Source organism: Heterocephalus glaber, unplaced genomic scaffold (assembly GCF_053883595.1).
Source record: "Heterocephalus glaber isolate CG9 unplaced genomic scaffold, H.glaber_assembly_v1.0 deba00001538, whole genome shotgun sequence".
In the NCBI taxonomy this organism is placed as follows: Eukaryota; Metazoa; Chordata; class Mammalia; order Rodentia; family Bathyergidae; genus Heterocephalus; species Heterocephalus glaber.
This window is the reverse complement of record NW_028258333.1, coordinates 22,851,041-22,876,925: the sequence shown is the minus strand read 5'-3', so window position 1 is coordinate 22,876,925 and position 25,885 is coordinate 22,851,041. Positions and strand designations below refer to the sequence as shown.

General features: G+C 41.1%; 1 long non-coding RNA gene across 1 annotated transcript; it reads left to right on the top strand.

The window, feature by feature from the left end:
• Positions 1–16,424: 16,424 nt before the first annotated feature.
• On the top strand, positions 16,425–22,146 carry LOC147824510 (uncharacterized). Its single transcript, XR_015442237.1, has 3 exons — positions 16,425–16,693; positions 16,871–16,974; positions 17,489–22,146. It is a non-coding gene; the product is annotated as an uncharacterized LOC147824510 (long non-coding RNA).
• The last annotated feature ends 3,739 nt before the right edge of the window (positions 22,147–25,885 follow it).

The following is a 25,885-nucleotide window of genomic DNA, read 5'->3' as shown; positions in this document are numbered from 1 at the left end:
AGTTTAGTGTTTCTGTCTTAATATTTAAATCTTTAATCCACTTTGATCTTAGTTTAGTACATGGTGATAGGTACGGACCTAGTTTAATCTTTGGCAAGTTGAAATCCAGTTTTTCCACACCATTTAATAAATAGGCTATCTTTCCTTCAATGATGGTGGTTGACTCTTTTGTCAAAGATGAGGTGGCTGAGTATGTCTGTAATTGTTTCTGCATCTTCTAATGTGTTCCACTGATCCTCATGTCTGTTTCTTTGCCAGTACCATGCTGTTTTTATCACAGTAGCTTTGTAGTATAGTTTCAAGTTGGGGATTGTGATACCCCTGCCATGTCTCTGTTGCCTAGCATTGCTTTTGCTATTCTGGTTCTCTTCTGGTTCCAAATGAATTTTTGGATTGTTTTCTCTAGTTCTGTGAAGTATATTGTTGGAATTTCAATTGGCATTGAATTAAATCTATATAGTAGTTTTGGAAATATGGCCAAAACTGGTTGGTTCTTCCTACCCAGGAACAAGGGATGTCATTCCATTTTCCTATATCCTCCTCGATCTCCTTTTTCAGAGTGCTGTAGTTTTCAGTGTAGAGGTCTTTTGCTTCCTTTATTAGATTGATTCCTAGATATTTCTTTTTTGGGGGGTGCTATTGTAAAAGGAATTGTTTCCCTAATTTCTCTCTCAGTGAGTCTGTTATTTGTGTAGAAGAAGGCTATAGTTTTTTGAGTGTTGACCTTATATCCAGCTACTCTACAGAATCTGTCAATTAAGTCTAGAAGTCTGTTGGCTAAGTTTTTTGGGTCTTCTATGTAAAGTATCATATCATCAGCAAATAATGACAGTTTAACTTCTTCCTTTCCTACCTTTATTCCTTTCATTTCTTTCTCTTTTCTAATTGCTATGGCTAATGTTTCCAGAACTATATTGAGCAGGAGTGGTGATAGTGGGCATCCTTGTCTTGTTCCTGATTTTAGCATGAAAGTTTTCAATTTTTGACCATTTAGTACAATGTTGGCTGTTGGTTTTTCATACATAGCCTTAATCAGGTTGAGATGAAGACCTTCTATTCCAAATTTCTGTAGGGTTTGTATCATGAATAGGTGTTGGATTTTGTCAAATGCCTTTTCTGCATCTATTGAGATGATCGTATGGTTTTTGTCCTTGACTCTGTTAATATAGTGTATTAAATTTATTAATTTATGTATGTTGAACCATTCTTCCATCCCTGGGATAAATCCAACTTGGTCAGGGTGTATGATCTTCTTGATTACCTTCTGTATTCTGTTTGCCAGCATCTTGTTGAGGATTTTTGCATCTATGTTCATTAGGGAGATTGGTCTCTAGTTCTCTTTCTGGGTTGGGTCTTTCCCTGGTTTTGGAATCAAAGTAACACTTGCTTCCAGGAATGAATTTGGAAGTATTGCTTCTTTTTCAATTTCCTTGATGAGTTTAAAGATTAATGGAGATGGTTCTTCTTTAAATGTCTTGTGGAATTCAGCAGTGAATCCATCAGGACCTGGGCTTTTCTTTGTTGGTAAATTTTTTTATTACATTTTCAATTTCACTCATTGCAATTGGGGTGTTTAGAATTTTATATCTTCTTCATTTAACGTTGGCAATTCGTATATATCTAGGAATCTGTCCATTTCTTCTGTGTTTTCCATTGTATTAGAGTACAAGTTCTCATAGTAGTTATTGATGATCCTCTGGATTTCTGCTGGGTCTGTTGTGACTTCACCTTTTTCATTCTTAATTGCATGGATTTGAGCCTTTTTCTTCCTCTTTTTGATAAGGTTGGCTAAAGATTTATTGATTTTATTTATTCTTTCAAAAAACCAACTCTTTGATTCATTGATTTTTTTTGTATCATTCTCTTAGTCTCCATTGTATTGCTTTCTGCTCTAATCATTGCAATTTCCTCTCTTGTACGAGCTTTGGGTTTGTTATGCTCTTCTTTTTCTAGGAGCTCGAGGTTCTGCATTAGGTTATTTATTTGAGTTCTCTCTATTTTCCTAATATGGGTATTCATTGCTATGAATTTCCCATGTAGAACTGCTTTCATTGTGTCCCATAGATTCCTGTATGTTGTACTGGCATTATCATTTACTTGTAGAAACTGTCTAACTTCTTTAATTCCTTCTGTGACCCATGGGTTGTTGCAGAGGGTGTTATTCAATTTCCATTGTGGGAGTTTTGCCATTTCTTATGTTATTGATTTCAAATTTTATTGCACTATGGTCTGATAATATACAGGGGGTAAGTTCAATTCTTTTACATTTACTTAGGCATATCCTATGAGCTAGCATGTGGTCTATTTGGGAGAATAACCCATGTGTAGCCAAAAAGAATGTGTATTCTGATTTTGTGGAGTTGAGCACTCTGTAAACATCTATTAAGTCTATTTGTTCAGTAGTTTTGTTCAGTTCTAGAATTTCATTGTTAATTTCTTGTCTAGATGATCTGTCTATTTGTGATAGTGGGCTATTGAGGTCCCCCACTACAATTGTATTAGTGCGTATTTCTTTTTTCATGTCCATTAATATTTGTTTTGTATAGTTGGGGGCATTCGTATTTGGTGCATATATATTTAGGATTGTCATCTCTTCCTCTTGGATTGTTCCCTTCAAAAGGATGTAGAGACCTTCTTTCTCTCTCTTAATTAGTTTTGGTTTGAAATTTATTTTGTCTGCAGTTAAGATAGCTATCCTTGCTTTTTTTCTGGGTTCCAGTGGCATGGAGAACTGTTTTCCATCCTTTTACTTTCAGTGTATGAATTTCTTTTTGAGTTAGGTGTGTTTCTTGTATACAGCATAGTGCTGGATTTTGCTTCTTAATCTATTCTGCCATTCTGTTTCTTTTGATTGGTGAATTGAGGCCATTAACATTGATAGTTATAATTGATAGGTATTGACTCATCCTTGTCATGATGTTTTACTGTTGTTGGCTTTTTTCTTATTTTTCCCCCTTTCCCTTTAGTTTCTTACCTTGCCTGGTGGCTCCCCTCTGTTGGGCCTCATGGAGTTGTGACCTTCATTGTCTTTTTCTAGGAAATTGCTTAGAATTGTTTGGAGTGCTGGTTTGGTGTTCATGAAATTTCTCAGGTGTTCTTTGTTGTGGAAGTATCTAATTTCCCCATTGATTTTGAAAGATAATTTTGCCACATACAACAGTCTAGGTTGGAAGTTATTTTATTTTAGGGCTTGAAATACTTGACTCCAGGCTCTCTTTGATTTGAGGGTTTGTGTTGAAAAAATCTGATGTGATTCTGATGGGCTTTCCTTTGTAGGTGATTTGTTTCTTCTCTCTGACTGCTTGTAGGATTTTGTTCTCCTGTTGGGTTTCTGGGATCTTGACTATTACATGTCTAGGTATAGATTTTTCTTGATCATAGCTAGTTGGAGTTCTATATACCTCACTTCTCTGTATGTCCAATTCTCTACCTCTGTCTGGGAAGTTTTCTACTATTACTTCTGTGAACAGTTTTTTAATGTCAATTGTACTTTCTCCTGTTTTTGAGGGGACTCCTATCAGTCTTATGCTATTCTTCTTTGCATCATCTAGCAGCTGCTGGATTGATTTCTCATGGTCCCTTACTATTTTTAAGAAATCTCTGTTTTCATGGTCCTTAACCACAATTCTGTCTTCTATATCTGATATTCTATCTTCAGATTCCCTTAATCCGCTGTGCATACTTTCAATGGGATTTTTAATCTCCTGAATATCTGTTTGAATCTGTTTCATGGATTCCATTTCTTTCTTATGTTGGGCGATCATGGTTTCCATTTCTTTCTTATGCTGGGCATTCATGGCTTCCAACATATTTCTGAGCTCATCTATTTTTTTTAATCTATTTCTGTTCTAGAGCCTCTAATCATGTCTTTCACTCTGATCACCATCTCTATAGTTATCTGGGAGATTATTTCTGCTTTGAATTTTTCTAGAGCCTCATTCATCTGTTTTGTTACTTCCTGTGCTATCAGTTCAGGGTGCCCAGGTTCATTATCAGACTTTTCCACCTCGTTTCCCCCAGAATTTGCCCTTTGTGGGGTGGTATTCTGAGTTTGTGCCTTGCTTAAATGTCTTCTCATTTTTGTTTTTGGTACTGTCCTTGTTTTATTTCCTGGGTTGATACTTTGAAGTTGTTTATTGTAAGTATCTTTGTTGATATATTTAGATCCCTTATGAAATGAGTGCTTCTCAGAAGTGTCTTCCAGATATAGCTGGTCTTTAGGTTTTGAGTCTGTAATGGCTCTGAGGCTATCTCATTTTCATTATACCAGGAAGGACAACTGATTAGATCAATCACAAAACCTTAGCCCAAGTGATACAATCAACAACACCATAGCATCAAGTACCTCTTAAATAAAGACAATTTGTGGTAGTTATCAATCTATCACCTTTAATTGTGTGAATTAAATCAAAATCAAGGACCAACCCAACATATGTTTATATTGAATAAACTCTTCAATATAGCAACTTTACCCTTTGGAATGGGGAGTTAGAAGGAGTTGGGGAGGGAGGGACAGGTAGGTAGAGGGATAGGGGAAGGTTAGCAGTGAGGCCAGTGGACACAGGCAAGAGGAGGAAAGAGAAGAAAAGACAAATAAAGAAGAAATATGAATTAGGGCCAGAACAGGAACACAAAGGGAGATGAAGAACAATGTGGGAAAGCAAGGGAGTGAGGGGAAGAGAGAGAGAGAGAGAGAGAGAGGGAGAGAGAGAGAGAGAGAGAGAGAGAGAGAGAGAGATAAAAAAGAAAAGAAAAAAAAAGAAAAATAAAAATTTTAAGAGTAGAAAAAGAAAAAATTAAAAATAAGAGCAAAAAATAGTGGTAATTTTTAAAATAACAAATAAAAGATAAAAATGAAGGGCCTCCTTCAGGGTATGTCTGTGCTGTCACAATAGACAATGTGGGCAGCAGTGTGCAAATATAAGTCAGTGAGTCTCAGCAAGCCAGTCACAGACCCATGAGATTCAGGCAGATTTCTGGCTACAATCCCAAGTCGATTTCCCTGTCCTCTTGCAGGGTTGAACTCTGAACAGTTCTATTACAGGTTCCAGCTGCCTTTCCCCTGAAGACAGTCCAGGTTCTGATGGGAGGTGATGACCCCTTCAACTTACCAAGTACAGTGGTCTGGTGTGGCTTTATTGCAGAGTTTCTCTTCACTTTTTCAGTGGTCGTCAGCTTTCATCAGGGAGCCTGAGAGAGACCCTCTCTCTGTTGTTCACTTCTGGAACTCAGGACAATGGCCTTTATGTGCCCCTGTGGCTCTGTAGTGTGGAACCAGGCAACTGCAGAGCCAAGGGGCCAGAGCTGTGGGGTGGTGTTGTTGCAGATCCCCACGCTGGTACCCTGGCAGGTGGGGGAGTGCCCGGGGGTCCTCACAGTCTCCTGGTAGCAGGTGGACATGGGGAGCCAGACAGAGCGGGGCTCCAGTCATCCCGGGACTGTTCAGCCCGTGCTGGTATGCTCATGAGGTTCTTTTCTGTTCATGGCTATTTCAGGTTCTATATGCCTCACTTATGTCAAGTTCTTTTACCTTATTTGGAAATTTTTCAGCTATTATTTTAATCAACAGATTTTTAATGCCCTTTGTTCCATCTTCTGATTTTTTACTAATTCCAGTCAATCTTTTAAAACTTTTTTTTGTACCGGAGCTGGAACTGGGGACCTTGCGCTTGTGGGGCAGGTGGTGGAACCACTGAGCTAAATCCCTGGCCCTCTGTTTTCTAGTTCTGATACTCTGTCCTCACACTGGTCACTTCTGCTGCCCATATTTTCAGTAGAACTTTCAATCTCCTGAATTACTATTTGGAGCCTTTTTATGAACTCTAATAATTCTTTTCTATACTGGTCATACATGTATTACATCATTTTATTTATCTCTTCTATCTTTTTATTAGTGTCTTCTTCAGACTTGTTGATGATTTTGTTTAATTGGCCAAATAGCTTATTACTTGTATCTTCTGGGAGCCTGCCAATTGCCTTACTGAACTGTTTTGTTATCTCGCCTGATACTATTTTGAATAATTCAGGTGTAAGTCATTTGATTTCCTCCTGTTCATTGCCCAATGAATCAGCTTTGGGAAAGTTGGGAGTTTCTGGAGTCATTTTGTTAGCTTGACCTCTCCTCTTTCTGTTTTTGTTTGTTTTGTGTTGAGGCATGTGAGTTTATTATAGTGGAAAGTTTTGTTTCTAGCATAGAGACTTCTCTAGTTAATATCTATTTTTCAGTGGTTTTCCCTGAGCATGGCTAACTATTGGCCTTTATCTCCATTCCAGGATCCAACCATCTTCATTGACTTGAGATGGGAGTTTGCAGAATATTTGACACAGTACCAAGTTCCCCTGAAAGGGACCACAGTATTGTTTTTTTTTTTTTTGGTATTGGGGATCAAACTCGGGACTTTGCGCTTGTGAGGCAGGTGCTGGAACTACTGAGCTAAATCCCTGGCCCTGGGACCCCAGTATTGTTAATGATATCAAGGCAATCTAGATATTGGAATCTCAAGAAAACCAATTAATAGCAATAGCCATAACAGCTTTTCTAATAAAATCAGCATCAATTATAGCAATAAATACAAACTGCATATTGACAAACCCTAAAGATGAATAAAATACTATCCTTGTCCACAGAAAAGAGATCTATAATTATAGTATAAACACTAAGACAGGGGCTGGGAATTTAGCTCAGTGGTTCTGCTGCCTGGCTCGAAAGCAGAAGGTCCCAATTTCAATCCCCACTTCCAAAAAAAAACAACAACACTAAGACAAAATATTGAATAGTATTAACCTATAGTAAATATCTACTAAATGGAACTTTACCTCTACTGACAGTATCACAGTACTCAAAAGCAATAGTGTAAAGTTAAAGATCAGCAGTTATACTACTAAAGATGGAGAGAGTTGGAAACTGGAGAATGAAAAAAGCAAAATTTGAAAAATTAATCAATGGGATATGAGACAGAAAAGTAAGATGGAGATCCTATTAAGGAAAAAAGGAAATTAATAGTGACAGAGAAGAGTTGCCAAAAAGAAAAGACACACAAACAAGCAGAAAAAAGATAAATAGCAAAAACAGGAGAGAAAAGAAAGTTAAGGAAGAGAAAAAGAGTTGGAAGGGAAAAATTTAAGGCCAAAATACAAGCTAAGAGGAAAAAAATGGGAGAAAAACCCAATGAAGGAAAGTTAAGAAATAATACATAACAGAAAATTTAGAAGAAGACTGAGTCAAGGAAAAATTCCTGTATTATTGAATGAGTGGTTTCTTCTCATGATTTAGTTTTGGACTCCAGCCAGTCTTAATTTTCTATGCCCAGCTTTAGGGCCTATGCATCTTTGAGGTGCCCTCCTTGTACTACAGACCCGTTTGTACTCCCCCCCGCCCCCCGCCCAGGGTGATTATTGTTCAAGCCAAGGTGCGTCTTTGCTCCTATTGGTAGATGGGGAACTGTGGGGGGCCTTGCCCCCCCGCTAGAACTCTTGGGTGCCTTTTACGGACATATCCGGGCCTGCTGCAAATCTACCCGGCAATAAGGAAGTAGTCCCAGTACCCTCCTCTTGCTTCTCCCCTCTAGCCCTACGGTATATATGTTGTAGCAGCTTCCGCAATAAACGAGACTTGATCAGAAACCTGTCTTGTCTCCATCTCTCGTGTCCCCTGTCCTTTGTCATTCTCACCCCCCCTCTAGGGTCTCCGTTGACTTACCCACGGGCCGGGACAAGTGGCGCCCAACGTGGGGCCAGAGAACGGGGGGATCCAGTGAAGAACGCTGCTCGGGGGCCCAATAAAATAAAATAGAAAAAAGAGGATTGCGTCTGACGTGAACCTGCCGTCTTTCCTGCACCTCGGTGAGTTGAGCAGCGATTATGGGACAGGGCATTAGCCAGCATGAGCTATTTGTACAAGGTCTTAAAGAAACTTTACAGGCACGAGGGGTAAAGGTTACAGTCAAACAGTTGTTAAAATTTTTTGATTATATTAGAGATCTCTGCCCTTGGTTTCCCACCGAGGGTACTATTGATGAGAGGAGATGGAAAAGAGTAGGGGAGGCCCTTAAGGATTACTATGCTACTTGCGGACCAGGAAAGGTCCCGATCACTGCATTTTCTTATTGGAATCTTATTAATGACATTATCTCTCAAAAAACCAAAGATCCGGTGGTGGCTCAAGCCATCCAGGTCGGGGAGATAGCTCTCCGATCGGAGGAAGGGTCGATCACTCTCCCTCGGAGTGAGGAGTTTGTAAATACCCTGCAGGATGCCAAGATGGTGCCGAGGCCCGAGCCCCTGCGGGACGGGACTCCCTCAAAGGATAAAGGAGAAGACTTGATGTCTTTTGATAGCGACAATGACTTAGACAAGAAAAAACAAAATGTTCTTGATGAGGGCTTACAGGCGGGCTCTGCCTCTTCCAAGCCTTTTAAAGAAAAGCTTCGGCGCTCCTCAGCTTCCGCCTCCGCTCTTTCAGCCCCTGCCTCTGACCCCGCCCCGCCTGTTAAGGAGGTACCAGCCTTGTGTCCTTCCCTTCGACATTTCAGAAACCCCCCCCTTTTCACAGAACAGTCCGGGAGAGGCTGACTGGGCCAACCTCGAGGAGGAGGCAACCAGATATCGCAATCCTGATTGGCCACCCGTAGTTCAATGTCCGCCTCCTTATCTTCCAGAACCCAACACTCCCATTGCGCCCGCTCTAGCATGCCCTGTTGTTGATCCCCAAAAGGAACTCTGGGACAAAATAGAATTTCTAAAAGAACAGATAAGGTTAGAAAAGGAACATCAAGAACTTATTACCCAGCTTGAAGGCTTAAGAACAGGCAAAGCCCATAAAAATGTCCGTAGAGAAGACACCCTTAAGCCACGACCCCCCATTAGAGGGGCGACCCCCAGGGTGCCATCTGGATCAAGGGTACCCCTAGAACTTGAAACTGTGGAAGTCTTTCCTGTAACTGAGACTGCTGACACACAGGGACAGGCGTGGAAACACCATAGTGGTTTTGATTTCAAGGTTATTAAAGAACTTAAAATGGCAGCAGCTCAATACGGGGCCACTGCACCTTACACCATGGCTATTTTAGAATCGGTGGCAGAAAATTGGCTCACCCCAATTGATTGGCAGACTCTGGCCCACGCCACCCTTACAGGAGGTGATTATTTATTATGGAAATCTGAATATGTTGAAAATTGCCGAGATACTGCTAGACGCAATGCTCAGGCGGGTAATGGTTGGATACTTGATATGCTTCTAGGGGATGGGGCCTATGCTACCAGCGATCAGCAGATACAATTTGATGCGGGGTTATATGCCCAGATTCAAACCGCAGCCACTAGAGCCTGGAGAAAGCTCCCTTCTAAAGGGGATGTGAGTGCTTCTCTCACCAATATCCGACAGGGGCCTGATGAGCCCTTCACGGATTTTGTTCACAGCCTGCTCACAGCAGCGGGTCGGATTTTTGGGAGCGCAGAAACCGGGACAGATTTTGTTAAACAGCTTGCTTTTGAAAATGCAAATACTGCTTGCCAGGCCGCCATCCGCCCTTATAAAAAGAAAACTGATCTCTCAGGTTACATTCGCCTTTGCTCAGAAATTGGGACCGCCTACCAACAGGGACTTGCTATGGCTGCTGCCATGCAGGGTTACACGGTCAAACAGTTTTTGTCACGCCGCCCAGGCAACAAGTGTTTCCGGTGCGGGACAACGGGTCATTTTGCCAAGGAATGTCAGGCCCCTAGGGCGTTGGCCCCTGGGGCCTCACTTCCGGGGCCTTGCCCTCGATGCAATAGAGGAAGACATTGGGCGAGAGAATGTAGGTCCAAGACGGACGCTCAGGGCCGGCCCCTCCCGCTTGTCCATAACCCGGATCAGGGAAACGGGAGAGGGGGCCAGCCCCAGGCCCCCGCACCCAAACAAATTTACGGGGCGCTCAATTTTGCTCCAGCAAGCAACAATCCATTTCAGACCTCTTCAGAGCAACAATGGGAAGTGCCGGACTGGACCTCAGTTCCACCGCCCACACAGTATTGACTCCAGAAATGGGGGTACAGGCCCTTTCGACAGGGGTCTTTGGGCCCCTGCCTAAGGAAACCTTTGGGCTTGTAATAGACAAGAACAACAGCACTATAGATGGGCTGCTGATCTACCCGGGGGTGATTGATAGTGATTATTCCGGAGAGATTAGAGTTATGGTTTCTTCCCCCAAAGTCATTAACACCATTCAATCAGGCCAAAGATTTGCTCAATTGTTACTCCTTCCCCTTCTCTCTACCTCTAATAAGGCTCTTAACAACGCCCGAGGCAGCCAGGTATTCGGCTCATCCGATGTCTACTGGTCGGAGATGCTTTCAGCCCAAAAACCTCTCATGACCTTGTGGTTAGATGGGAGACAATTTTCTGGATTGGTAGACACTGGTGCTGATGTAACTATCATCAAGGAAAAAAATTGACCTCAGGCGTGGCCATTAAAAGACACCCTCACCCATCTCAGGGGTATAGGTCAGAGTCAAAATCCTAAACAAAGTGCCAAAGATCTGACCTGGAGAAACCAAGATGGTAATCAGGGCACCATTCAACCTTATATCATCTCAGGGTTACCCATTAATCTATGGGGGAGACCTATTATCACAAATGGGGATGATTATTTCTAGCCCTAATAAAACTGTCACTATGCAGATGTTTAAAAATGGGTACGTTCCAGGAAAAGGGCTAGGTAAAAACTCTACAGGCATTATACACCCCATTGAGCCAGTCCTTCGGCCTCCCTGAGCAGGGTTAGGCCATTTTCCATAGGGGTCATTGACACTCCTGCGGTCCATACTGAAAAGATCACCTGGCTCTCAGATGATCCGGTATGGGTCGATCAATGGCCCCTTTCCAAAAGTAAGTTATTAGCGGCTCAGCAGCTGGTGCAGGAACAGCTTCATGCTGGCCATAGCATCCCCAGTAATTCCCCATGGAATACTCCCATCTTTGTCATTAAAAAAAGGTCAGGAAAATGGAGACTCTTACAAGATCTTAGAGCAGTCAATAAGACCATGGTACTTATGGGAGCTTTACAACCCGGTCTTCCCTCACAGGTAGCCATCCCCCTTGGATACTATAAGGTTATTATTGATTTAAAAGACTGTTTTTTCACCATTCCCTTACACCCTGCTGATCAAAAATGCTTTGCATTTAGCCTTCCGGTGACCAATTTCTGTGCCCCAATGCAGCGCTTTCAATGGCTAGTGCTGCCCCAAGGCATGGCCAATAGTCCCACCCTATGCCAGTCATTTGTGGCCGCAGCCCTCCAATCCACCCAAGACAATTGGCCTCAAATGTACATTGTCCATTATATGGATGATGTCTTAGTGGCGGGACAGCTAGGAAGTGAGGTTTTAGCCTGTTATGCTGACCTCCGGCAGGCCCTTGAATCTCATGGCCTCCAGACTGCCCCTGATAAGGTTCAGCTAAAAGACCCCTACACTGACCTCGGATTTCAGATGAAGGGACATAACATTTCCTCTCAAAAGCTTACCTTACGGCTGGACAATCTTAAAACCTTAAATGACTTCCAAAAATTGCTCGGAGATATAAATTGGCTCATGCCATATTTAAAACTTACTAAACATGACCTAAAACCTCTCTATGATATCCTACAAGGTGATAGCCACCCCACTTCACCTCAGGAGCTCACTGCCGAGGGGCGCAAAGCCATTAGCACGGTAGAACAAGCCATCCAAAATCAAACAATTACCTTTATAGATTATAACTCTCCTTTACAGTATGTTATCTGCAAAACCTCTCTCTCTCCCACTGCTGTTTTCTGGCAAACCGCTCCCCTTATGTGGGTTCATCTCCCGGTTTCCCCTAAAAGGGTCTTCTATCCCTATTATGTTATAGTTGCAGACCTGGTTATCTTAGGCAGAGACCATGGAAAAATGTATTTTGGAAAAGAACCTGATATCATTATCCAACCCTACCCTAAAGATCAAATCGATTGGCTTATGCAGACTACCGATTCCTGGCCAATTGCTTTCGCTTCTTATTCAGGGTTAATAGACAATCACTATCCTCCAAACAAACTTATTGACTTTGCCAATAGACATGAATTCATTTTCCCAAAAGTCACTTCCTGTTCTCCTCTACCAGAAGCCCTATTAGTTTTTACAGATGGTTCTTCCACCGGGATAGCTGCCTATGTGTGGGACAATAACATTGTCCAATTCCAAACCAGCCATTCTTCAGCCCAAATAACCGAGCTACATGCAGTTATAGCGGTCTTTTCTACATTCCCTGAACAAGCCTTTAATCTCTTTACTGACAGTGCTTACATTGCTCAATCTGTTCCCCTATTAGAGACATGTGGATTGATAAAACACGCTTCTCAAACTGGTGGTCTTTTTATTCAACTACAAGATCTAATCAGAAAAAGATCCAAGCCTTTTTTTATTGGGCACCTTCGTGCCCACTCTAACCTACCTGGCCCACTTATAGAAGGCAACCGGTTAGCAGATCTGGCCACAAGACCTCAGGCTTTTGCCTACTCACTAAGTATTGATGCCTCCCTTCAGATTGACCAGGCACAAAAGGCACACCATTTACATCACCTTAATGCTCGCACGCTTCGCCTTATGTATAAACTTACTAGGGAACAAGCTAGACAAATTGTTAAAACCTGCCCTGCGTGCACTCTTCATCTTCCCACACCTCATCTGGGAGTTAATCCTCGTGGCTTGATTCCAAATGCCCTATGGCAAATGGACATCACACATTACCCTGAATTTGGAAATCTTAAATATATACATGTCAACATTGATACATATAGTGGATTTATATTTGCCACCCTACAGTCCGGGGAAGCTACTAAACATGTAATTGCCCACCTTCTAGTTGCCTTCTCAGTACTTAGATGTCCACAACAAATTAAGACAGACACTGGTCCAGGCTATACCAGTTCTGGCTTCTCAAAGTTTTACAAATCATTAAAAATAACACACATAACAGGAATCCCATATAATCCACAGGGACAAGGCATTATAAAAAGAGCCAACCTCACACTCAAAATTACATTAGATAAAATAAAAAGAGGGGAATGGTACCCTATCAAGGGGTCACCTAGAAACCTGATATCACATGCACTATTTATTCTTAACTTCTTAAATTTGGATGCCAAAGGATTATCTGCAGCCAACCATTTCTGGCAACCAGAGATGCAAAAACAATTTGCCTCTGTGATGTGGAGAGACCCCCTGGACCACTCATGGCGTGGGCCTGATCCCGTACTCGTCTGGGGCCGAGGGTCAGTGTGTGTTTACTCCAAGGAAATGAAGTCAGCCAGGTGGCTTCCAGAACGCTTAGTAAAACAAGTTGATAAGCGTGTTGATGATGCCGATGATCCAACATTGTCCAATTTCAACCAGTTAACAATGGCGTCTACAATTACAATCTAATAATCATAAAGAGAATAGTATAATTCAACTTGGCTAGTTATATTTGGGTGCACCCTAATTTATACACTGTATCATATGTTTGTCTATTGTCTATTGTTTGTGTTCGTACAGTTGAGTTCAATGTTTCCCTTCCTCTTCAAAGGATATTCGCCTATTGTTAAATTGACTTATAGATAAATATTATTAAACTAAAGACATGCTTTTCTTCCCAGGTTGTTAATTGATCAAAGTACCACTGAAATTTATTTTATGAAAGTGACGTGCATTGTCACCCACATGCAACAATCAAATTGCAATTAACAGTTACAAAATAAAAAGATATATATTCTTAATTGTTTGTCAAAACGATTATAGATGGGAACTCCCTTTGATGAATATAGAAGTGGCCACCCAGAAAATGATTATTCTGGTCTTAATTCATTAAAGGGACCCCCTAGTAAATTTTATATTATATAATCTTATGGGAGACATATCACAATGAATATTATCTAAATATGTTATAAATTGATTGTATTGGTTGTCCTTGATATTTAAGCACTGAATATGTTGTTACAAAATGTTTACATTGGTTAAGTTCTGAATATGTTATTGTAATATGTCCACATTGGTTATCTTCAAAAGCTTAATCAGGTTAGCCTAACTCTCTTATCTACAGCCCAGCCTTGTTTACATTGCAGGATGAAATTTTGCTTACAGGTTAAAGAGATGACATCCCTGAATCTGTTGCATGGTCTGTTGCTGTTCCTGGCCACCACAGGCCCCAATTCATGTATCTGATGGTGGCGGGCCTTCAGATCAGCTCAGGGAAGAGTAAATACAAAACAACTGGAGACTATCATCCAAGAGATGTACCCCTCCCTAAATTATCATCCACTGGCCCTTCCCAAACCTCGAGGCCCAGACCCTGATGCCCAAACCCTGAGTGTCCTGGAGGCCACTTATCATTTGATCAATACATCTAACCCAGCCTTTGCTGCAGATTGTTGGCTATGCTTGACTCTTGGCACACCCCTGCCCCTCGCCTTGCCAGTTGTCGACCAAACTGACTATGCCAACAGTTCTAGTTATAATTGCAGTTTTTCTCTGCCCTTCAGGGTCCAGCCAGTACAGTTCAATGCCTCAGTTTGCTATCTAAATAAGGGCCACAACAATAGTTTCGATATACGTGTTGGAGTCCAAAATTTCTCTCTCTGCTCGGTAGTGCTTAATGGCCCTGCCGCCATTTGCCCTGCCCTGGGTCACATGCTCGTCTGTAGAGGGAGCTTGGCATTCACCTCCCTCCCTACTAATTGGACTGGGCTGTGCGTGGTGGCGACTGTCCTCCCGGACATCTCCCTTATTCCTGGAGATGAGCCAGTGCCCTTGCCCAGCTTTGACTATATCGCTGGGCGACATAAAAGGGCCATCTCACTGGTCCCCTTGCTCATGGGGCTAGGGGTGTCCGGCGCCCTTGCCACTGGCTCTGCTGGCGTCGGAGTGGCGTTACATTCCTATGCCAAATTATCCAACCAATTGATTAATGATGTTCAAGCTCTCTCCAACACTCTTACAGATATACAAGATCAGATCGATTCTCTGGCTGAGGTGGTCCTTCAAAATAGAAGGGGTCTGGACCTCCTCACGGCGGAACAAGGAGGGATTTGCATAGCCCTAAATGAATATTGTTGTTTTTATGCCAATAAATCTGGGATCATCAGGGGAAAAATTCACGAACTTCAGGAAGATTTAAACAGACGATGACAAGAATTCACTCAAAATCCCCTCTGGACTGGCCTCAATGGTTTCCTACCTTATCTCCTCCCTTTGCTGGGACCCTTATTGGGTCTACTCTTGCTCATTTCTCTGGGGCCCATACTTTATAACAAAATCATGGCCTTTCTTAGAGCCCAGATAGAGGCAATAAAAACAGCGCCCATACAGGTCTACTATAATAGATTGGCAATGGCTGACCAGGACGACTGTCGGACCATCAATTAGGTCCTTGCCGTGGCGAAGTGTTCTCGCCCCACCTGGTGAGTGGGCTGACAAGCCAATGACGGGCAACTGAGCAAGTGTGCCATGCAATGAGAGAGCCCTCGTGTGCCGCCTAAGACAGGTGCCAGAGCCTTGATTCTCTGGTTAACCGATGATGGGTAAGGTGCACGGTGCAGACACGTATGTTGCTCTGACCCAAGACAGGCTTAGCCCCCGCAGGCTTGGCTCTCCTGATGCCTTTCTTATAATTATAATTTTACAGGGAGGACCTGTGGGGGGCCTTGCCCCCCCACTAGAACTCTTGAGTGCCTTTTACGGACATATCCGGGCCTGCTGCAAATCTACCCGGCAATAAGGAAGTAGCCCCAGTACCCTCCTCTTGCTCCTCCCCTCTAGCCCTACGGTATATATGTTGTAGCAGCTTCCGCAATAAACGAGACTTGATCAGAAACCTGTCTTGTCTCCATCTCTCGTGTCCCCTGTCCTTTGTCATTCTCACCCCCCCTCTAGGGTCTCCGTCGACTTACCCGCGGGCCGGGACAGGGAACATAATCAGCCCTCTGTTCTCTGCTGGATTTAGGCTGCAAGGCAGGGGTTCAAGTGGGCTGTTGGACTTACTGTCTACAGTTATGGGGTCTGATTGCTCCCTTTTCTCCCTGGGTATGTCCTTGTCCAGGATTGGGCTGGTTGGTTAGTTGGTTAGTCTGTACCCCTGCTGCTCCTTGATGCTGTGTCCCCTGGTGGTGGGACTCTGCTCCTCTGACATGGGTCTGCTCTCTCATGTGGGGGCAGGGCGATCCTCTGCTGGAGCAGATGACTCTCTCACATGGGGGTGGAGCGCTACTCCTCCGCCACGGGTCCATTGTTTCACTAGCAGCATCTTTTTATTTAGTACATTGGAGAGGGCAGATATTCTTGTTTGTGTGCTGACAGGAACTTAGGAGAAGGAAGAAAATTCCTGTGTTTTTTTCACTATGATTTAGATGAATGTTCCCCGAACATCCATATGTAATGGCTTGGGCCCTAGAGTGGTGGTACTGGGAGGTTTGGACCTTTAGAATGTGACAGCTAGTGGGAAATTCTTAGGTTACTTGTGGTGGTCATAAAGGCCATTATGGGGTCACTGGATGTGGTAATCCCAGCACTTGGGAGACTGAAGCAGGAGGACTGTTGAGAATTTGAGGCCAATCTAGGCTACATAGTGAGTTCAAGGCCAGCCAGAACTACACAGCAAGACTCTGTCTCAAAAACTCAAAACCAAAAAAAAAAAAGAAAAAAAAGAAAAGAAAACCAGAAAAAGGTGATTATATGTCCCTTGTATGCCCTTTTCTCCCCTCCTCTTCCTTCTCCCCACTCTCCCCTCTCCTCTCTTTTTGTTTCTTTCTCTGCTTGCCTCTCCTCTCCTCTTTTCTCCTCTCCTACCTCTCCTTCTTTTGTTCCTCCCCCCCAACCCCTTCTCTCCCCTTTCTGACTTTAGGTATGAGCACTCAGTCTGAGGCATGGTTTTGTTGTGATGTGCTGACTTTGCCAGAGGGCCAAATCAGAGGGACTGCCTGATTTTGAACTTGGACCTCCAGAACAGTGAGTCAAACTAAACTTCTCTTTACTTTACAAATATTCTGTGTCAGGCGTTCTGTATATTTTCCATAGTGGGTGGATTCTTGTCTGGGGACACAAATATACTCAGGTAAGGACTAGGTCATGTGCCCGGAGAGGACCCCATCCTTAGTAAGGAGTCTGACAGTCTGATGGGGATTTTGCATGCTTTGTCTAATTTAGTTATCTTAATGGAGGGTTGTGATGTTCATATTTTTATTGTCACTTTATGAATGAGGAACCTGGGGCTCTGAGAGGCTAAGTAACCTTCCCAGCTATCCGAGTGTGGGTATGTGTGGGAAGCTCTTTGTCCCTTGTCCCACTAAAGCAAACAGATATATGCAAGACAACTAAAGGAACATATGCCCAAGGCATTTAGATAGCATTCTCATGGATCTCATCTGAGGGAAAAGCCAGGTAGGGCCTGGAGAGAGAAGAGGAAGAAACAGTGTGATGCTAATGTGCTTTCTTTTTTTTTTTCCCCTGCTGCTGCTGATAGCCCTTGGTGGGATGTTTCCTTTGAAGTCTCCCACCTCACTGCCTCCCAGGATGAACATGACCTAAGCCAGCCTATACTCTGTCAAGGCCAGAGCAAGGCCACACTCCACAGCCCATGACCGAGGCAGGGAGGAGTCAAGGCCACATGACAGATTTTCCTTTGTGCAAAGTCTGCTGGCCTTTTGGGGACCGATCCTTGACGTCATCAGCACCAGCAAGTGTGGCCAAGTGGACCTACCCACTCAGACCATAGCGACCATGACATAACCACTGACATTTCACAACTTTTTGAACGCTCCAGGAAGCTGGCAAGGTTTGCAATGGACTTCTTTTGCCCATGGCTTGTCATTGCAGCCTTCATCAGACATAAACAAGTATTTACTGAAGGAGGATGCTAAGGAAGACCTGTGTCAAGGCCCAATAGAGGGACTGACATGATCAAGCCAGGGTCACTCTGGGTCCTGTTTTGTACTCTTATGTACACGAGGACAACTACCACCACTTCAGGCAAGGGGGTCCTGGGGAGAAGCAATAGGTTCAGAGAAGAAAGGGCAAGAAGTGCCTCAACGTCCTTTCCCAGGCTAGTGGTTAGCATCTGCAATTTGTTTGCTGGGGTCATAAGAAAGAGAACAAGAGTAGGGGTGAAGTGTGAGTCCCAGTCACAAAGTGCGCCAACAGTGGCCCACTCCTGAAAGGTCTGATTGTATTGGCCTATATTTCTCTGGCTGCCAACTTATTCAGATCCAGAGATGGCATGGAATTGCTGGCCCTAGAATTCTCCTTACCACACAGTGGGAAATAATCCCAAACACTTGGAGCGAGATGTGTAGCCGAGGTTTGGTGAGGTAATGGGGTGGAAGGAGCAGAAGGGTGCAAAGCAATGGAAGAATGCAGAGTCAGAAGGAGGGAATACATGTTTTCCAGTATCCCCTATTAGTGAAATCACAGGCACTGAAGTGAGCGCAGGAAAGGGGAGAGTGAAGGTGGAGGGAAAGAGGATGGGAGGGAGAAAATCAATGGTAAGGAAACAAATCCTGAAGAAGGGTGACAAGGATATGTTTCATCTTTTGGGGTGTACCCAACGCAGCTCATTGTCAGCTCCTAGACTACCCACTAGCCGATTTAGTTTTAGAATTTTCGTCTTAATCATCTTATTTTAAAATATAATGAGCATTAAACTTTTTTTGCATTTACCTACCCCTTTTCTTTAAACTCATTAATGTTTTTGTGCCACATTAATAGATACTTTGATGTTTATTTTTCCCCATAGCCACTCTCTTGGCCTCTAATTGAACACAACCTTCTTTTATGGTGGAAACACTATTGTTTCATTTATTTCCAACTCCCAACCCTGAAGATTCATGCAGGCATGTCTGTATATACTTAGTGTTTCATAAATGTAATTGGCTATGTCTTCATAGGGAGGAAGGATTCCATGGTTTTCTGGGACAGTGTCAGAGTGGTAGGCCTTGGTCATGGGCCTGTCAGCAGTTCTGCCTGTGTGAGCCTTGCCTTAGGTTCCAGAATGTTCAGTTTGCATTAGTCATCTTGTTCCTAAAAGGTTAGCTTCTCTTCTCTCATCTTAGACTTCTCTGGTCTGGGGTTGGATCCCTTCAGTTGGACTGCCTTTGGCCTCTTTTCTAGGCCCATATTCTAAGTGACAATGTGCTCTGATGCAGAAGTTCTGGTACTTCTGCTAATCTAACTTACTTGGCTGTGGCCCAGTGAGGGCCTCTGTAACCCTGAGCTCCAAGCCAAGAAATGTCATGTTCTGACAAAGATCCTGTGAAACAAGAATAACCAACTGCATGCTTTGAAGAGAATTTCAGAAAATTCCATGGGTTTTTCAAGCTTGCCATCTGAAACTTTTTTTCCCATCAGCCCCACCCATGTTGATTAATGAGATTCTCCATCCACTCAGAACCACATTCTCTTAAGGGAGAGAGAAGACACACCTGGTTACTGTCATGCCTATTTACACCCCAAAGAATTTCTAAGGAAACCTAACAAAGATAAATGAAGAAGATTCACTGCTGAAAATCTTTAAAATCTTAGCCCCAACATGAGCCCAAGGGAGAACACCTAAAGACTGGAGCTTGCAGCAGTGGAATAAGAATAGGCTGGGTTAATAAACTTCTTGAGCATGTTATATATCACCACAACTTTAATCTAGCACATTTCTTTCAGACTGGAGTAATTAATAATTTCCCAAGGACAAAAGAGCAGCTTCCCCAACTCCTACTCCAAGGGATTTGAGTAGGGTTGAAATGCATCTGGGAATCTGATGCAGAGGATCCAAAGATGGTGCCATGAGAAATCCAGCACCCATCAATCCCCAAACCTGGTCCTCAGTGACTTTCATCATACTCACTACCACCACCACCACTGTCACCATCACACCCACCTTCACTGCCACCAGAATAAGAGCAACTGTCTGGGGAATATTTGTTGCTGCCAAGCTCAACTAACCACAATATCAACACATGCCTCACTAAACCACATAGGTTTCCTAAGAAACCTGTACAATGCATGGCTCTTGGAATTGGTATTGATATGGTGGCACTGACATTTTCATTTTAATTAATTTGAATTTAAATTAATATGAACACAGTATCTAGTGTATCGGACAGGGTGGAACCAGAAGGAGGGACAAGCAGATTGATCTACTGAGCACCTGCTTGCAAATCAAATCACTTTCAGTCAATATCATTGGAAAATGCCAAATCTAAGGGTTGGGAGAATCTGGACACCTACCTAGAAAAGCTTGGACAATATACAAGAACTGACTGCTCCCACCCCTCCCATAGTACTGAGCTCAACAATCACCAAGCTATGTCCACTCATTTGGAACCCTACTGTGGGGAAGGCTATGCTGCTTTTTTTTAGTAGTTAGCAAGGATGGGATCTTATGGCACTGAGAATGGAAAACTTTGAGAGTGATAATGAAGTTAGAGCTCAGGGTGGCAATAACTAGATTATCAAGCCAGCAACAATTTGATATAGTGCTATATTTGAGAGTCTGGAACTGAAGCCAGCATCCCTGAATCTTGCCTCTCCTACTTGTTATCTCCTGGGTAATCCTGGGCAAATTAGTCAGATTCTCTAGATTTTAGTTTGTTCATCTGTACAATGGAAATGATAATAAAGTTCCAACTTCATTGAGTAGTAAAAAGTCAGCAGTTCTCAAACTTTTTGGTTATCTGACCCTCTTACAGTCTTTAAAGTTAATGAGAAGTTGGTATGTGTCCATTATGTACTGCAAACATATACTAATAAAAATAAAACTTTTTAAAAGAGTCAATGAGAGGGCTGGGGATTTAGCTCAGTGGTGCTGCCTCCTGCCTTGCAAGCACAAGGTCCTGAGTCATTTTTTTCATTCCCTTTCTTTGGGTTAGCCTATTCATTTTAACTCCTTTAACTGAATGGCCAAGCTTTATATTTCAGCATTTATTCTTTTTGAATGTAATAAATCCTAACCACAAAATGAATAGTGTTCTAATGCAGATGGTGGACGGCGGGCTGAGCAGAAATAAAAGGCCAGGCAAACGAGGCAAAGAGGGGGTCCTCAGCCAGTTGCCGGACCCTGAAACTTCTGTCACTATTCAAACCCGAGGAGACAGCCACCACCAGGTGGCGCCCCACCTCAGCAGGGAGAGGGGTGAATTTTTAAAAAAATTAAAGGTGTTTCCATACATCTCTATATTGCTTACTGATCAAATCTGGGTAATTAGTACATCTATCACTTTAGACATTTACAATTTCTTTGCGATGAGAACACTTAAAAAACTCTCTTCTATTTTGAAATATAAAATATATTATTGTTTAGTCGTCCTCCTATACAAAAGAACACCAGAACTTATTTCTCCTAACTGTAACATTGTGCCTCTTGATCAGTCTGTCTCACTCCTTCCTTCTCCTAACCTCCCCCAATTTCTACTACTCTCTCCTTCTTTGAGAACAACTTTTTCAGATTCCTTCTGAGTGAGACCATGCTGTTTTTGTCTTTCTGTATCTAACTTATTTCACTTCACATAATGATCCCCCGGTTAATCAATGTTGCTGCAATAATAACTGAAGAGTATTCCATTATATATATATATATATATATATATATATATATATATATACATATATATATATACTGTACTACATTTCCTGTAACCAGTCATCTGATTATATGCACTTAAACTGGCTTCATATCTTGGTTATGGTGAAGAGTGGTGCAATAAACATGGGAATGGAGATGTCTCTCTGGAACACTGATTTCATTTCCTTTCAATATATACCCAGTAGTATCTGCACAGCAAAGAAAATAATCAATTGAGCAAAGAAACAGTCTACAGAATGGGAGAATATACTTGCAAACTATTCATTGATAGGATAATATCCAAAATATATACGGAACTCAAACTACTCAATAGTGAAAAACAATCAGATTAAAAAATGGGACAAGATGGTGACTCAATGTAGTTTTCTTTTGCATTTCTCTAATGGCCAGCAGTGTTAAACATTTTTTCATGTGTTTATTGACCATTTGTACTTTGGGAAGTGTCTATTCATTTTAGTTGCTCATTTTTTGATTGTGCCTTTTATCTTGAGGGGTCTAATTTTTTTTAGTTCTTTGTATATTCTAGTTGTTAGTTCTCTTTCTGAGGAATAACTGAGAAAATTTGTTTTCCATTCTATAGATTGTCTCCAGTCTATAAGATAAATGTTAATTTCATTTATTTATACTTCTAGTTTCTTTTGTTCATTGAAAAGAAAGTTTTGTTCTTTGTTTCTTCTTTGTAAGTGTAATTTTTTCTATGACTTGTACTCTGAGTAACATTTTAGGCATTTTTTAAAGATCAGGATACAGTTTGTTAACTATTGTTATTCTCTTTATCTTGTTATGAAATTTTATTTTTCATAGAAGACTTTGTTTGCTTTATTATATCTACCTATATTACATTAAAATAAAAAATTTAAAAATACAAAATACACATTTCTCAAAAGAAGACATACAAAAGGCCAATAAGATGTATGAAAAAAAAGTGAACATCAAAAAGCATTGGAAATGAACGTCAAGACTATGATGAGATCACATCACTCCAGTTAGACTACTATCAAAAAAATCAAAAGATAACAAGCATTGGTGAGATATGAAGAAAAGAAGACCCTTATATACTGGTGGTGGGAATGTAAGTTGGCATAGCCATTATGTAAAACAATATAGGGGTTCCTCAAAAAATTAAACATAGAATTGCCATGTAATTATGTTGTCTCCAGAATCCCTTGCTTATGTGCCTCTTTTCTTTCTCTTTTTTTCCTGCCTTCCCTCCCCCTTTTTTTCTTCTTCTTTCCTCTCTCCCTCTTTTTCTTCCTCCTTCCTTTCTCCTATTATATTCCTTGTTTTGTTACACTATTCCCTCATCTCTTTCAGCTGGCTTAAAAATATTCCTTTTATTTCAAATATTTCACTAATTATAGTAAAAATTCTATCATGCACAGTTCAGTTTACTAGTTATTCAGTATTTCTTTGTTTCCCTATGCCCAAATGCAAGAATTTAAGTCATTTGTTCCTGTCTTCCATATTATTTTCCTTAGCATTTTAATTTGTCTTGCGTTTGGCTCTTCTAAAGTAGCTCTTCTTTTTTTGTTTTAAATCAATGCTTGTCACTGGAGTATTATTTCTTCTTACTTTGTTTTAGATTCAATTATATATATTTTTGAAGTACATCAAATTAGTCTTTTAAAAAACCTACATGTCAGTGGCAACTTTTTTAAAACCTTGCTTTAAAAAATATTATTTGTCTTCATTCTGGAGCAGTACTTTAGTTGGGTATAGCAGAAACTCTTCTATTATTAGTTAATGACAATGCTATGGGCAGCCCAATCATCATTTGATTTTAGGTTACAGTATCTCTTTTCAGGTGCTCTTTTTTCTGGAGCGGGGTGGTACAGGGGATTGAACTTGGGACCTTTTGCTTGCAAGGCAGGTGGCGGAACCACCGAGCTAAATCCCCAGCCCTCTTTTTCAGATGCTTTTAAGAATTACATTACGTTTAAACTTTGGGTTCCAATGTATTTAGTTATTTGGGCTTTTTATTTATTTGTTTTGTTTAATCTTATTTGTGACTCAAAGCAGCCTTCTTTAATTCTAGAAATTCCCAGCCAGGACTTCTTTGAATTGCTTCTAACTCCCTTCTGTCCATTCTCTTCTGGAATTTATAGTTGATTTCAGGTGGAATTTATTAGTCAATTCTTCATGTCACTTAAACTTTTATATTTTCTATGTTGTTATATTTTTGTGTTTCATTGTGGAAGATATTCTCAAATCAATTGACCAGTTTGCTAGCTATTTTTAAGTATATGTAATTCGTATTTAATGAGTTAAAAATTTCAATGATTATGCTTTTTAGTTCTGATTATTTATCATATCCCTCCCTTACTTTTTAAGAATCCTATAATTTTGATGTTTTAGTATTATCTTTTATTATCTCAATAAAAAGATACTTATTTGTGTACTTTGTAACCATTTGGTTAGTAATTACTTACTGTAGGCTTATTTTTCTTTCTGGTAGGTGTCCCATCCACCACTTCCTACAGAGCTGTGTATCTACTTCTCTCTAGGTTCCTGTGGTTCCCACCAGTCAAGGAGCAGTGATTATTTTACTTCTTGCCTGAAGCTGTTATAACAGGTAGGGAGCTTATTCATACTCCAAAATCAGATTGGGTTTAGGGCTTTTCACTGGATGTATATTTTTCCACCATTTAGAGCCCAGAAAAAGGCTACTTATCTCCTGTTCCTTCTCTGGGCAGTAGACAAAGTTCTAGCTCCTCTTCAAGTCCTGGAAATTTAGAGAATTTTATTAGTACATGTTTAGAGTGCATAATGATTACATTCATTGTGGGGAGCTGGTACATAGACATCACACACCTTCATTCTTTATACTTCCCCTTCTCCTCCCCTCCCTCTCAACACCTTCTGTTTCTTGGCCCCATTCCCAGTTGCAAATGATCTAGCTCTCTGTTTCTTATTATCTTGTTTTATTTTTATCTTTAATTTATGTATACTTTGTGGCTCTCATATAACAGAAATCATGTAATATTTAAGTTTGTGTGTCTTATTTGTTTCACTTAACATTATGATCTTGAGGTGGAGCCATTTTTCTACAGATGACTCAACATTTATCCTACTTTATGGCAGAGTAGTACTCCATTGTGTATAAATATCAATTTTTCTTTATTCATTTATCTTTTGATGGGCATATATGCTGCTTCTAACATGTAGCAATTCTGAGTTGTGCTCCTATAAACATGGGCATGTATTTATCACCATAATATGATGTCTTTAACTCTTTCAGGAAGCTACCTAGAAAAGGAATAGCTAGGTTGAATGGAATTTCTAGTTTTTGTTTTTTTGAGAAATCCCTATACTGATTTCCATAGTGGTTGTACAAGTCTACATTCCTGTTGACACTGTAGAAGGTTCCTTTTCCCTTGCAGCCACCAGCATTTGCTATTATTTAATTTCTTGAAAATAGCCATTCTTTCTGGAACAAGAGGGAATCTTAGTGTTGTTTTATTTTTCACTTTTCTAATGGCAAGAGATATTGAACATGTTTTCATATATTTATTGGCCATTTGTACTTCTTCTGAGAAGTACTTTTTCTTCCAGTTACCCATTTCTTGTGTGGGTCTTTTATGGGGGGGGCGGTGTTCTGATTCTTTCAAGTTCTTTATGCATTCTAGACTTTAGTCCTCCGTCCAGGGAGTATCTGGCATTTTTTTCTCCATTTGTAGATTATTTCTTCACTCTTTACTGTTCAGAAACTTTTTACTTTGATATAATCCTATTGGTTGATTCTTGATGTTATTTCTTGTGCAATTGAGGTGCCATTCAGAAAGTCCTTGCCTATGCTTGTGTCTTAAAGAGTTTTTTTAAATTCTAATGTTTCATTCTGTAAAGCACATATGTCTTCAAGAGTTTTACCTATTTTATCTTCCAGAAAACTAAGTGTTTCTGTTTTAATACATAGACCTTTGATCTATTTTGATTTAACTTTAGTATATAGTGAGACATAAGGGCCTAGCTTCAATCCTTTGCATGTATATAGCTGGATAGGAAAAAAATATGAGAAAAGGAAAAAATGGAAACAAGGAAGGGTGGAGGGGGTGAAAGGAGGGCTGGGGAATGGGGAAAAAAGAAGAACTAAGATACATCATGTAAAGGTACAAGTTTCCAATGATGAATGTAACTGTATTGTATACCTAAAATGTACCAATAAAAGAACTTAAGGGGAAAAAAAAAGAGACTATCTTTTCTCCAGCATATGTTTTTGGCCAGTTGGACAAAGATCAGATGGCGGACCGTGCCTGGGGTTGTTTCTGCATCCCCTGTTCTGTTCCACTCATC